Source organism: Teleopsis dalmanni, chromosome 2 (genome assembly GCF_002237135.1).
Source record: "Teleopsis dalmanni isolate 2A chromosome 2, ASM223713v2, whole genome shotgun sequence".
Lineage (NCBI taxonomy): Eukaryota > Metazoa > Arthropoda > Insecta > Diptera > Diopsidae > Teleopsis > Teleopsis dalmanni.
In genome coordinates this window covers 165,112,818-165,125,907 of record NC_051847.1, presented here as the reverse complement: position 1 = coordinate 165,125,907, position 13,090 = coordinate 165,112,818, and positions in this window count along the sequence as shown.

Sequence of the window (13,090 nt, the reverse complement as noted above, 5' to 3'; positions counted from 1 at the left end):
GCAATCATTGTATTGCAAGCATACAATGAGCACACCACTTAAACAATTGAATGATAATGAGTATGAAGTCAAGTATGAAGCACTTGTAGCAATACATAAATACCATTGAAACTGATTTGGAATTCAGTATACGAAATATTAAGGAAGGATATGACACAAATATTAAGCCGAAGGATATGACACCAACCTTATTCTGTCTATCAGAGTAAATAACTACCACATTAATGTAAGTGAGAATGTTGAGGCAATGGCCCTTATAAGGGAAGTTAATGAGGTATTCAATATATTATCAACCATCTGCTAATCTAAAAAGTCCCATTAAGAACACACCTATGATTTTATATTAGTGTAAGTTGCAAGAATATCTGTTAGTTCCACAAAGCCAAAGCACTGACAGTTTTCAGGAGAAAAATTCTTCTTAAGATCTTTGACCCACTACGAGTTGGCCCGAGTTTGACCCGCATCCGTATGAACTACGAGCTATATGTGCTTTGTCACGACATTAATATAATTCACTGCAGTACCATCCAGCAGCTTCCCTGGTTTGGTCATGTCGGAAGAATGATTGAAGATACTTCAGCGAAAAAGTATTTGAAGCAGTAGTTGGGAGAAGAAAGCGTAGAGGTAGACTGTGTCTCCAATGGAGTAATTAAATTGAGAAAGCACTAACCGAACTACATGTACGAGGCTAAGGAAGAGGCGCCTGAAGAGACGATATCAGTATATATCTAATCATCTATTCATGGCGTCCATGACCTGGTACCTAGTACGTATGCAATCATCTTTTTGTGGTTAACTATTCTGTGAATTCCTTATGTTTTAGAACACTTTAGACGTATTTTGATATAAATAAAAAAAATAAATTGTCATCTTTATGGAAATTGTCATTTTAATCTTTTTATTCTCTTTTTCTAATATTGAAAATTTACATTGTCATTTGAAAAGTAAAAGCGCCCTAACTTCCATCCGGTCCCATTATAAAACAGAAGCAAATTTTTTACAGATTTGCATACTGTGTATACTTAATGATTTCATTTCCTAAAGCTTCAGTTGCATGTCTAATGCTCTAATCAGCTAAGATTATAAAATCCGAACTGCAATCTAGCTAAGACTGATTTAGCCATAAACGTTGAAGTGCACAGATGTGTACATTGCAGGACTTATTTTACGAGATTATCTGTGTTTGAATTCAATTTATTTGAAATGCAATTTTATTCTGTTTGGAAAAATATATATTGTATATTATGTAAAAATAACCGAAGCAGGCTCCACAGGAAAATGAGAAATTAAATTTAAAGTTATTTTTCGTTTTTGTTTATTTTGTTTATTCTAAGCAAATTTTAAGCCATTAGTATGCTCAGTCCTGGAGATGTATCTTGCAGATAATTTAAAATATATAAAACGGCAAATAGAATAAAAATGGGAAATTGTGCATCAACAGTAGATTTTGTTATGCGTACTTCCTGTGCTTGCAAAGGAAGTCTTCTTTCTGTTCGTAATCAAATTTATACTAAAGGAAAGTAAAAGCAAAACAAATATCAGAAGAGCGCACCAAGGACTAAGGACAACATAACAAACGAAGCAAACAAGAAACTAAACGAGGATAAAGAATAAAAACAAAAACTAACCGCTACTACCGTTCTTACAATGTTTAGTGGCTCATCCTGCTTGCTGTTCCAAACTATCGATGGAGTCCTTCGGTATACTCACGTATACTCAAGCGAAGCCACCAGGATTTACGGCGCATGTCTGTGGCTTCTCTTATTGGAAAATTGTTGCATTTCTTCCCCTGCATGTTTTTATCCGTGACTGGGGTACTCAACAATTGAAGTTGTTACCGCTTTATCCATTATTTATTAGCCTACTTGAAGGCATTATGTGCCTTTGATGTGCTCAAGAAAATTCGTTTGTTGGGCGTGGAGTAGTCCTTTTATTTGTCTTGTTGGAATATTCTGCTTTGTTTTTATTGTTTTTATTCTTGTTTGTGTTATTTTTTGTTATTGTTTTGTCTTTGTTTTTAGTGTCATTGCTGTTATTGTACTACGTATTGCCTGTGCGTTGAGCTTTTAGGACAGTTGTGATTTAGAGAGTCGTTCTTTTGAACCGACAGCGGAATATATTTACTTTATGTTGGTTTTCTTTTGGTCTTAAATGCATTTTTCAAGGATATTTTGTAGGGTAATAATTACGAAACTTACTACGTGCATTGAGTAATAACAAAAATAAGCAATAAAAATAAAAATGTTTGTTTAACCACAATTAATGCATTAATTATTAGAAAATTTTATATTACACATAAGTATAAGCATATATAATATATAAATTACTTCTAATTAAATAAACACCAAACAGCGTTGAATGATCAACCAAATTTAAATAAATTAATTCCTGTTCTCGCGTCTTCATTACAGTTCGAACCCTTCTACTTGTAATTAAATTCTTAAGTAAAATTATTTAAAATTTAATTGACCTATAATCACAAATTCGTACTAAATATTTTTTAAATATGAGGAAAGCAGTCAATAATTAAACATTTAATTCTAATATAAGTTAGTTATTAGACTATAAACTTAAAACAAATTTTAATAGAAATATAAATAATAGATTTCCAATTTTTCAAGAAGTTTAAGTATCATAAAATTGTGTCTTCCATTTGATTTTAAAATTTTTTTCAATTTTTTAATATACATTAAATTATGTAATTTATTTAAATTTATTTATTTAGAGTTATTGAAGACTCCAACAAACCTGGAATAATTATTTTATCTGTCATATCCGTTTGGTTTCTGAATTACCTAATAATATTTAACTATTTTAATAGAAGACGAACACAATTGACCTTTTATTAAACGAAACTTTTACTATTAAGAATTAATTAAAAGTATATAGCTTTATTATTCCATTTCGATCTTTCAAAACTATAATTCCCTTTCCTCGCTTTAGGGAAGTGTGATTTTATATATTTTGAAAAGTGTTTATAAAACAAGTTCTTACTTTACATAGTGTTATAGAAGACAATTAACAAAAGCCTTAGTACACAAACTTAGAGAATAAAAAGCAAAGGAAGATGGCTAGCAATATAGTTGGATAAAGTAATACATGTATTGTCTAACAGGTGTGCAAGAATGAGGAATAAAAGCAAATTCTGGATTCCGCATGTTACAATTAAAACTAGATTATGAATGTTACAACTAATTATAACCCGGACTTTAAACGTTTTGTATACTATTTAATTTCTGGGATGGTATTCAAATAAATTTTTTCCATGTAAATACGATTTTTAAGATTAGCCCTTCAGTTAATAGAGATACGAGAAAAAAAAGAATGTTAAAAACTATTATTAATTTATATTAATAATACTCAAAAAATATTTGTATTAAGAATATTTTTCTTAACCAAACATACGCAAATATGTATACATGATTTTCATATATTAAATAATTTAATTGCAACCAATAATTGCATACTTTATTCATACAGCGTTATTTATTTAATGGTTTCAAAAGTTAGCATTAAGAAGGCACTTTTGTGATTAATATATTGATCAAAATTTTCTCTCAATATATTGTCCAGATCTGGCCATTAAATGTCTGAGCATAGCGGGCAGCAGCTAGACCATAGCTTAACAGCTATTTATTTTCAAAGTGTCTACAGTTTGAAGACCCCACAAAAAAATCATGTGGCGACAAGTTGTATGGTGAAATGTTTACATGGTTTAGGTGGGTAACGCATGTGATCAAAAAGTGGAATTGGATGAACTTGTTGTCTTATTAAAAACCACGTATCTTACATGGCAATATATTTAATATCACGTGAAAAAAATGTGATCATTTGGCTATAATGTTGTACAATTGACGATTTGTGTCATATCTTCCTAAAATAATGTCGTGTTCTTCCTTGTGCCCTATGGCTCTCGAGTGGCATATAAAAATATTGTTTTAAAAGTTTCTATTTATTATTTAAATGGTTTCTATTTCATAAAACTCCTCCAAATCTAATAAAACTTTTAAAAAATTGTAAATGTGCAACTGTATGTTTCAGTTTCGATATATATATATACAAGGACTTTGTACATTGAAAATATATTTAATAAATTTATGGGTACAGGTATATATACTAAATGCTACATATTTTAAAAATTTCAAAAATTTTATTTTAATTACCTGTCATTAATTTTGTGTGGCACTTTATCTTTACAATCACTCGTTAAAAATTTAATGTTTAGCGTTTGTATATCCCATCTGTGCGTATGAGTGCTTAGGGTTGCGTCCTTTCATAAACTCGCCAAATTGTTGAAGCAACTTTATTTTTGGTGCTCATACGCCTTAAATGTTTTAATTAGAGGAGTATCTGCTTTAAGAGGGTATTAAAAATCTGGAGGCGATAAACTCCTGGAATGGGCCTGAAAAAAAATTTTACGATAAAAGGATGCAACAGCTGATAACTTTGAAAAAAGGATATTTTGTGTATATTTATTCGGAAATTTTTGTCTAATTTTTTTTGCTTTAATTTAACGCAAAAATAACTTTCACAATAAGCATAAAAACAAATATTATTTTAAGCATTTTGCTTTCGAATATATTATAATGTTTTCATTTTTAAAAATTGTTCTGAACTAAATTCGCAAAAATATGAATTTTAATGGTAAGCAAAATTATGCATGTCCTGGTTAAATATTTCGCAAAGAATTACGAGAGCGGGAAATAACAATATTGGCTTAAGCCAGCCAAAGTTTGGTGTCAGCGTTTTCGCTGCCAGAGGCAGAAAAAATTCTTCATTAAGGTCGCATATGATTCATTAAGCACTACACTACTGTAGTGTAGTGTAGTGTAGTGTTGAAGCTCATTTTTACATCAACTTCATTCTAACTAACTTCAACTCACATTATTTGCATTAACAAAATCACTTAAACTGCTGTAAAAATAAACCCAAAACTTACTCGAACGAATAAAAAACAATATTTTAATTGCAAATAAAGCGAAAGTTGTTTGCCCAACTTGGAGCGACATCCTGCCCTGGCAAATGAACGTAATGTGCAGCGGAAAGGATAATATGGCATTAAAACTATCTTCGTGTCGGATTTTGTGGTTATGCTAGACATATAGCTAAGTGAATTTATACGAAATAACTTGCGAGAATACTTTGGAATTCGGTGAAGTCCTTTCAGTTTAAATTGTTTTGGATTTTGCGAAATGGTCGCAAATATACTGCGAGCTTAGCGATAATAATTTGTTGTCCTTGCGAATTGGACTTAAATAAATTTATTTATTCCAGAAGTTATTCTAGGGTTAATGAAATTAATATGTAAACTGGTGTTATGTTCAATTTAATATATGAAATTTGTTTTAAGAAATAACGTATTTATGTATTGTGGGGAGAGCGTTGATATATAAAATATAGAAGTTAGTATATATGGCTATAAAAAAAGTATGAGTATAGTTATTAGAAGTACCAACGGGTTTACTAATTGTACTCTTGAAAATTAATTTATAGCTTAATTTCAGTTAGTGGCGGAAAACTTCCCCATTGCAATAAGACGTTTAAGTTCCTCGGTACTTCCATTTATATTTGTAATGAGGATGCTTCAGTAATTGTTTTGGTTAAATATAACATAGCCTGCAATCGGTGCAATCTTTTAGTTAACGAAAGATTATAATGAAAATAAAAAATATTTGATTCAATAGGGAAGAAATTCAAATTCCGTCAATATTTTGTATAAATACTATACAATTGACTATAGTAATAAATTTTAAACAGAAAGTAATACTATATAATATTGATTGATTGAGAGCATTCATTGACTTGTTAGATTTAAAATGATATAATATTAAAATCATTAAAGGTAGTTAATGACAATACACATCACTTACTATATGTGTATTTAGTGAACTTAAATTATATTTCCTTTTAATATTAGCGAAGAAATTCATATAAGGAACCACTCTGGATGGATAGCTTCAAAGTCTTCTAGTCAAATTTTTTTGATCATCAGAAAAAGTTCCAGAATTGCTGGCTTCATCTTTGTAGAGAGAACCCACAATTTCGCTTAACAGGATTGTGACGTTGTTGTGTGTTCGCATTATTCTACACACATATATATTGAAAATTTTTTTATATTCAAGCTAACATAATCAGAAAATAACACACTATGCGCACCCTGAAGTGTAGGTGGCATTAAGTTTTCCATAGAGCTTTGTCCTCTAAAATCGGTTGATCCAAAGCTTTGAAAGTCTAGATACGTGACTAAAATAAGACAAATAATCTTCAGTGTTATTATGTTCATAACTTTAGTATTTGAATTTAGTTCCTAAAGCAAGAAGATGCTTTTTTTGTTAGTAGTTTATGGAATTTCTATCAGATTAATATATTAGAATTCAAAGATTTTAATAAGAAATTTATCTAATTTTTAATAGGCAAAATTACGCGTGTATTTGGAAATTCCAATGCTGTTAGCTGTAGGAAACACCAACTTTTTAATTATGGTAATTAAAGCTGTGGGGATTTACTGATAGTTGTATATATAATACAATATTTAATTTCCTTGGTACTTTCATTCATATTTTTAATAAGGGAGCTTTATTAATTGCATTTGTCAACTATATCATAGCCTATAATCGGTGCCACCTTTTAGTGTTATTTACTCTGTGCAACAGGTAAATGTATATTTTGATTTTGTAATATTTCTAAAAATATCATCTCTAAAAAAATCATATCGGGAAGGATTGAAAAATTTCCTCTCTTGAGAAAAAAAAGAAAGAATTGCGAGAAGGATGTCTAAGATAATAGCCATTTTACCAAATATATTAAGCTTATATCTCATAAAATAAAATTTTTTACTTAACACTTTAAAACCTGAATTTTTTAGCTTTAACACTTTATTGCTAAAGCGCTAGATGTCGAAGAAAAGAAATATATCTAAAAATATTTAAAAAACAATAAGAAAGAAAAAACATATTTTTGTACAAAGTTTCCTTACTTACAGAGTGAATTTACCGATTTCTGCGTCATAAAACCGAAGAATTATAATTGTGAGAACAGTAGAATAAGTTTTTTTTCATTAGATCCTAGTATCTATGTATTAACTGCATATCATCAATTTCGAGCAAATACCTATATCTCCAATCCAACTTTCAAACACATGCCGCAATGTAATCGGTGAATATGTTAAACAATATTGGAGAATGGATGCAGTCTTGCTTTGGTTATTTGAATAGATTGGAAGTCATTTAATTTAATTTTTAGTCATTTCATTATTAATTTAAATGTTTTTTAACACCTGAGTGGGCTAACTTTGTATTCAGAGCTACTTTAAAATTGTCTATGATTGATTACATTGAGCAAAGTCGTCTGCTTTAGTTTAATTGACAAAAAAAATTAGACTTTTTAATTATTTATATTTCAAATATTTTCTATTATCTGCTAAATAATCAAAATTTATCTCTGGTGCTTTTTCTAGGAAGGAATCCCGCTTTTTCTCTTACGTGTGCATAATCTATACTAACTTTTATCCAGAATTTAATATCAACAGTATGAATTATGGATTTATTTATTTGGTTTTTCTCCTATTTCTAGATACTATTTATAAATAAACCTTATTCTCTTCCTTACAAAAGTTATCTTCCTCTTCCTTGCGAAGTAAGCAGAATGAAATGCTACTTAGTTGCATCCTTTTGAATTTACTGCAGCAGTGAACTATAAAAATATTTTTCTGTAGGTGGAATATCGTGCTGTTATTGTGGTTCCTGCCATAATTTAAGTGAAATATTAAAAGTAGAATAAACTGCAATTGCGGTCCGGAATATTAATTTCATTGAATTTACAATTTTTAGTTAAAAGCAATATTAAAGTTTAAGATGTGCGGCTTTATAGAGTGGCCCTCTTATAAAGCCGCTTTTATTACTTATAACTAATTTGTAAAATATAAAATAAATCTTAAAAATATTTAACAAACATTTAGAGAATAAAAAGAAAAAAAAATTCAAAGACGGATTTTATAAGAATTTTATTTCATTTTGATATTGAACGAAAGCTGAAGTTGTTCCAAATTTCGTTGGCAAATACCATTAAGCATAAATCAGTGACAAACAGATTGTCTCTCAATTAAAACGACAACAGTTGCTATTGTCCATTGCATTAATGCTTCAATTGTATCTTGAAATCGTATTCATCTGTACACGCTTCAGTCGTTCCAGTCGCCTCAGTCGATTCAGTCGCCTCAACACGATATGCGCTTGCTATCGGAGTACGCAATTGCACTTAAATCCAGAGTGTTACTCGTACAAATTGCAGCATCCGCCAGCTTACCAGGCATCCAACAATGTAGCTTTTCACATGGAAGCAACGAATTTTTGCACAATATGAAAATTTATTAACGATTCATTTAATCGCTGGGAAATCTCGTCCATGGCGGCGTTTTAATATAAGTTTCAGTGTTGGGAAATTGCAAGTAATTTTTCAACGTGCCTGAGTGGCTGTGGCGGTCTGCCATTTTCTGTTCCTGACTTTGGTTATGTTTCTATTTTTATTTTTATTTTTATTTTCATTTATATTCTCATTTTTTTTTTTTTTGTATTGTGGATCCTTTTTGTGTTTGGTTTATTTTACCCTTGCAGTCATTAAATATAAATTATTGTTAATTAATGTGGTATTAAGAGAACAACAACAAAATTTTACAATATCAAAATTTATTTTCATTTCCATAAAGACTTTTCACTCAGGAAATGATTTAACTTAATATTTTTTAAATATAATATTTGATTCGTTTTAAATAATTTAAAAATGCTTCAATTTAATAAATTTAATTTTAACATTAATTTTTGTTTAATATGTGAATTTAATTTTGTATCATCAACACATCACCACATATAAGTTGGAGTCTAAAGGAAACAGGACTTTTCAAAAAGGGATACAGCACAATAACCTCGCTGTATTCTTTGCTGGATATTATGACAACATAGCAGTGAGTGATTTATTCTACTGAAATATGCCATTGTGAAGAGATGACTTCACTAAAAGTATTTATTTTCAAAAAGTCATGTTATAATCCCTATTTAAGAGTTTTTATGTTTATGGCACATCAATTAAACAGAACACTGAGAAAAATGTACATCTTTAAATTTTTTTTAAGATTAACTGTGTAAATGTCGCGATAGAACTGCACAATCCAACATTCCATTTAATTCAGTACTTCAATGCTATCAATGCAAAGAGGGCCCTAAACCCAGAAAAAGAGTTTTTCTCTTGAGCGCTGCTAATGCCTTCTCAACACTGTTTCTGTACTATTCTGTAGGACACCCATTTTTGGAAATATATAGAGCTAAGCAATTTTAGTTTGACATTTTAAATTTCCCCTATGTAACTTGTATATCACAAACTTATATATATCTCTATACCTCTCCCCACTAAAGTAACGTTATACTCTATATTTTTGCGTTTCCTATTAGTTTCAAAGAGTTTCTAATTCTGTCCAGGTAATCCATAAATGCCGTATTGTTACTCAACATTTGGTCATGCAAACGTAAGTTACAACTGTAAACTGCTTCCATGATCAGTGGGTATCTGTCGCCACGGAAGCTTATTGATCATAGGAACTTACTGTTTAGTAGTCTGTCAGCATCGCAGCGAGTCATCAATAAATTATAGCCTGACGACGTTTATTTGGATTATTCGCAGGTTTTCGGAGTTTTCAATTTTTTTGTTGCTACTTTTCGAAAACGATGATGGATATGTGGTTGAGCATTTTTTGATTAAGTCATTATCTTCTCCTGTGCTGAGCATGTTTTTAATTTTTGTGTAGTTCATTCGAAATTTCATTTTTTTATATATTCCGTGGTATCCTGAAACCCAGATAAACGCCATTATTAACTAACATTGGTTATTAACTGACCACAGTTGATTTTTGTTTTGATTTTGAACTATGATTTGATAGTCCGATGAAATAGGAACTCAACTGTCTGAAAAACTGTAATCCATTCATAATGTAAATTCTTTAGTAAAATCAGTTGACGTGCCTCCGTAATAGCTAAGATTTTACTTTGGAAAGCACTGGCCTAACTCACTAAAGGGAAGGAGCTCCTTAAATTCACTTGAGCTAAAGAACTTTGTGATTGTTATACTTGATTGCCACGTATAATATATCAATATTAATATCCTATTTCGTGCCCTCTTCTATTATTATGCATTTCGGCACAAACTAAGTAACCCCTTTCCTTTCGTTTTATGTAGCCCTTAAACGACCCATTCAGCAAGTTTTCAGATGAATAAAGTGTTTCAGTAATTCGAACTTATAGTTTAGATCCGCAACGTGGATTGTGAGCTGAGGAATAAAGAAGAATAAATTAGTTGTCATGTTTTGAGTGAGTTAGCCCTCAAATGATAGTAAGTGAAATACCTACATCTCAAAAGGTTCTTCTTTGTTTTTTGACAATAGATTTAACTCTTAGCAGAACACTTCGTTCAACTGAATGAATTTTAATTATATACACCTTAAAAATTCTTCTGTGGGAAAGACAAAAGTATAAAGAAAAACGCATCCTAAAAAATAGAAAATTTTTTGTTGAGATTTATTCAATATTATTCACTAATAAAGGAAGAAATAAAGCAAAACAATGGAGAATAATCTGAATTTTTCAGTATTTATTAAAATTTTAAATGTGTAGATTAAGTTTTGGAATTTTTGTTTTATTTAAAAAACACTTTTCATTGCGTTTCGTCATTCCAACCATTTATTTCCATTTAAAGTCGCATGAATTTATTAAGTGCAAGTGCAAAAGAGGTTGCTTAGCATAAGTAGTCCTTGTAAAAGCAATAACAATAGCACAGGAGTAGATGGCACAGCAAATAGACGCACAAATATTTAGCAAGATTTCAAGAAAATTGCACCCAAGTGCAGCTTAAGACACTTAACAAAATCCGCCATTATCGAAGGCTGCACTCTAGCTCTATGCTGAAAATGCACGAGTGTGTCTGTCTGAATCGGATTTGCAAACTTTTGTGAAAACTTCAGAGATTTGAGATTTCGTTTCTTATCCCAGCAGTGACAATATTTTTCAATTTTCCATCGACATTGAACAGTGCACAATAAAACGAAATGTTCATGGCTTAGTAATGCCATTCGTCTTGAACGGATTTGTCTTTCCCTTTTGTAGTTTTGAATTCAGAATTAAACTTGTCACATTAACAATATTTATTTTTATTGTTGTTTTCATATGCTCGTACTATATCACTGGTAATTGACAGTACCTAAAGTTCTCCATATAAGTTCTTATGTTCAATTAAATTTTTATAGCTGCAATTAAAAAAAATTGCACTTGTTGAATCGCCTTCCCAAGTTGCAAAGTTGCATCGTTGCAAGTGAAGTTTCGCGCTTCGCACTTCATTGCATTTTTTGCGTGTAGAAACCAATGTGTCCTTCTGTTGCTACTTTCCAGTGGTCAGAACAACTGTTGATTTTATGGAAATTAGTGTATGCATCGTTCTCTATGCAAATGTATCTACTGTTATAATAATTGGTTGGCCTTGCGCCAAAGCAGTCGGTAAACAGCAAGCACTCCTTGTGTCAGCCCATGCAACGACAATCGGAAATTATTGTTGCTAAAATTCAAAACGTCGAGAATGCATATTGAGTAGATGCAGTTTACAAGCCCTAACGAGACGACGACGGCTACAACGACAACGACACTATTAAATGCAATTATAGTCTTTATGAACTTGTGCGAATATGAAAAACTTTAGGTTCATAACGAGTTTATTGGTTCCGTCCGTAGGTGCTGCACAGCAGTTAAAACATTGTAATTACAGTTCAATTGATTTGAATTTGTTAAACGTTTTGTCAACTATAAAACTATTAGAATTTATATAGAAATCAATCAATAAAACAATATGACATAGTTGTAATATAAGGTTATTGTCTTAACCTCTTAATCACAATGAACTGGTAAACAACAATATTTAACAATGCAATGATATGTATTATCAATATCAAATTGATTATTGATTTATTGTAAATATTTAATTGAATAGTCATGATTGTTAATGACAAGTTCACTATGAAGAAAATTTAATACTTATAGACTATATACAGTTAAAAACCAAATTTGGAAATATAAGTAAAGCTAGGTGACTTCGCATTTGCCATCCATTCAATACCTATACAGATCATCCTGTTAGTTCTTACAGTATGCATAAACCTTTACAAATATTTTTCATTGAAATCTATTGGCCGTCAATCACATCATCTCTTTCTCTGCCTTCAATTTAGCTCTTCTATATGTAATGTGGACGACAGAGTCTTCTACTGCCTTGGAAGTTAAACTCAAGGAATATATTTCGCTGTAAACATTGGTTCATTACTTACAGTTGTTTGCAGCTGTCCAAAACGGATCACGTAGAGATAGTATGTCGACTTTGCTTAAGTAAAGAAGGCTCTAGCATTCCCCAAACTTAATAAAATTACTCGCCTTAATTTATTTGTTTAAGTTCGTTCTCATTTGATTTCTAGAAAGTTAATCTACATTCTAGAAATAATTATGGTGAATTTCTAGCCCAACGCATAACCAAAGCATGAAAAATATATATCTTTACAGTCATTGGTTAATTACTTATGTTTGTTTGAAGCTAATCGGAAGAAACCACGTAGATATAGTGTGTTAACTTGACTTAAGTAGGTAAAAGGATCAAGCTAGCATTAACCAGATTGAAGGCAATCAGTTCATTTCTGTTCATTTTCCGGAAAGATATTTTAAATGATGGGTTTCCAGTCCAACGCATAATATATTTGGTTGTACCAATGGGTTCACTGCTAACGTTTGTTTGTAGCTTTTCAGGAGAAATTACTTAGTGGTTGAATGAAAATTACTTTAATTTGGATAAGGATTATGTCTGGTTGAATACAAAAGACGCTAAATCATTGTATTAGCCCAAGCTCAAACGTAAAGTTGATTAAGCATTCGATTTATTGACTTTCCATTTTGAATTTAAGATAATCATCACTTTACCTTTTCTCATTCCTTTTTCAATTTACTCCATTGTGTAGTCAAATACTTAAGATTTTTAAGTATTTTAAAAATATTTAACAAATATTTTCTAAAAC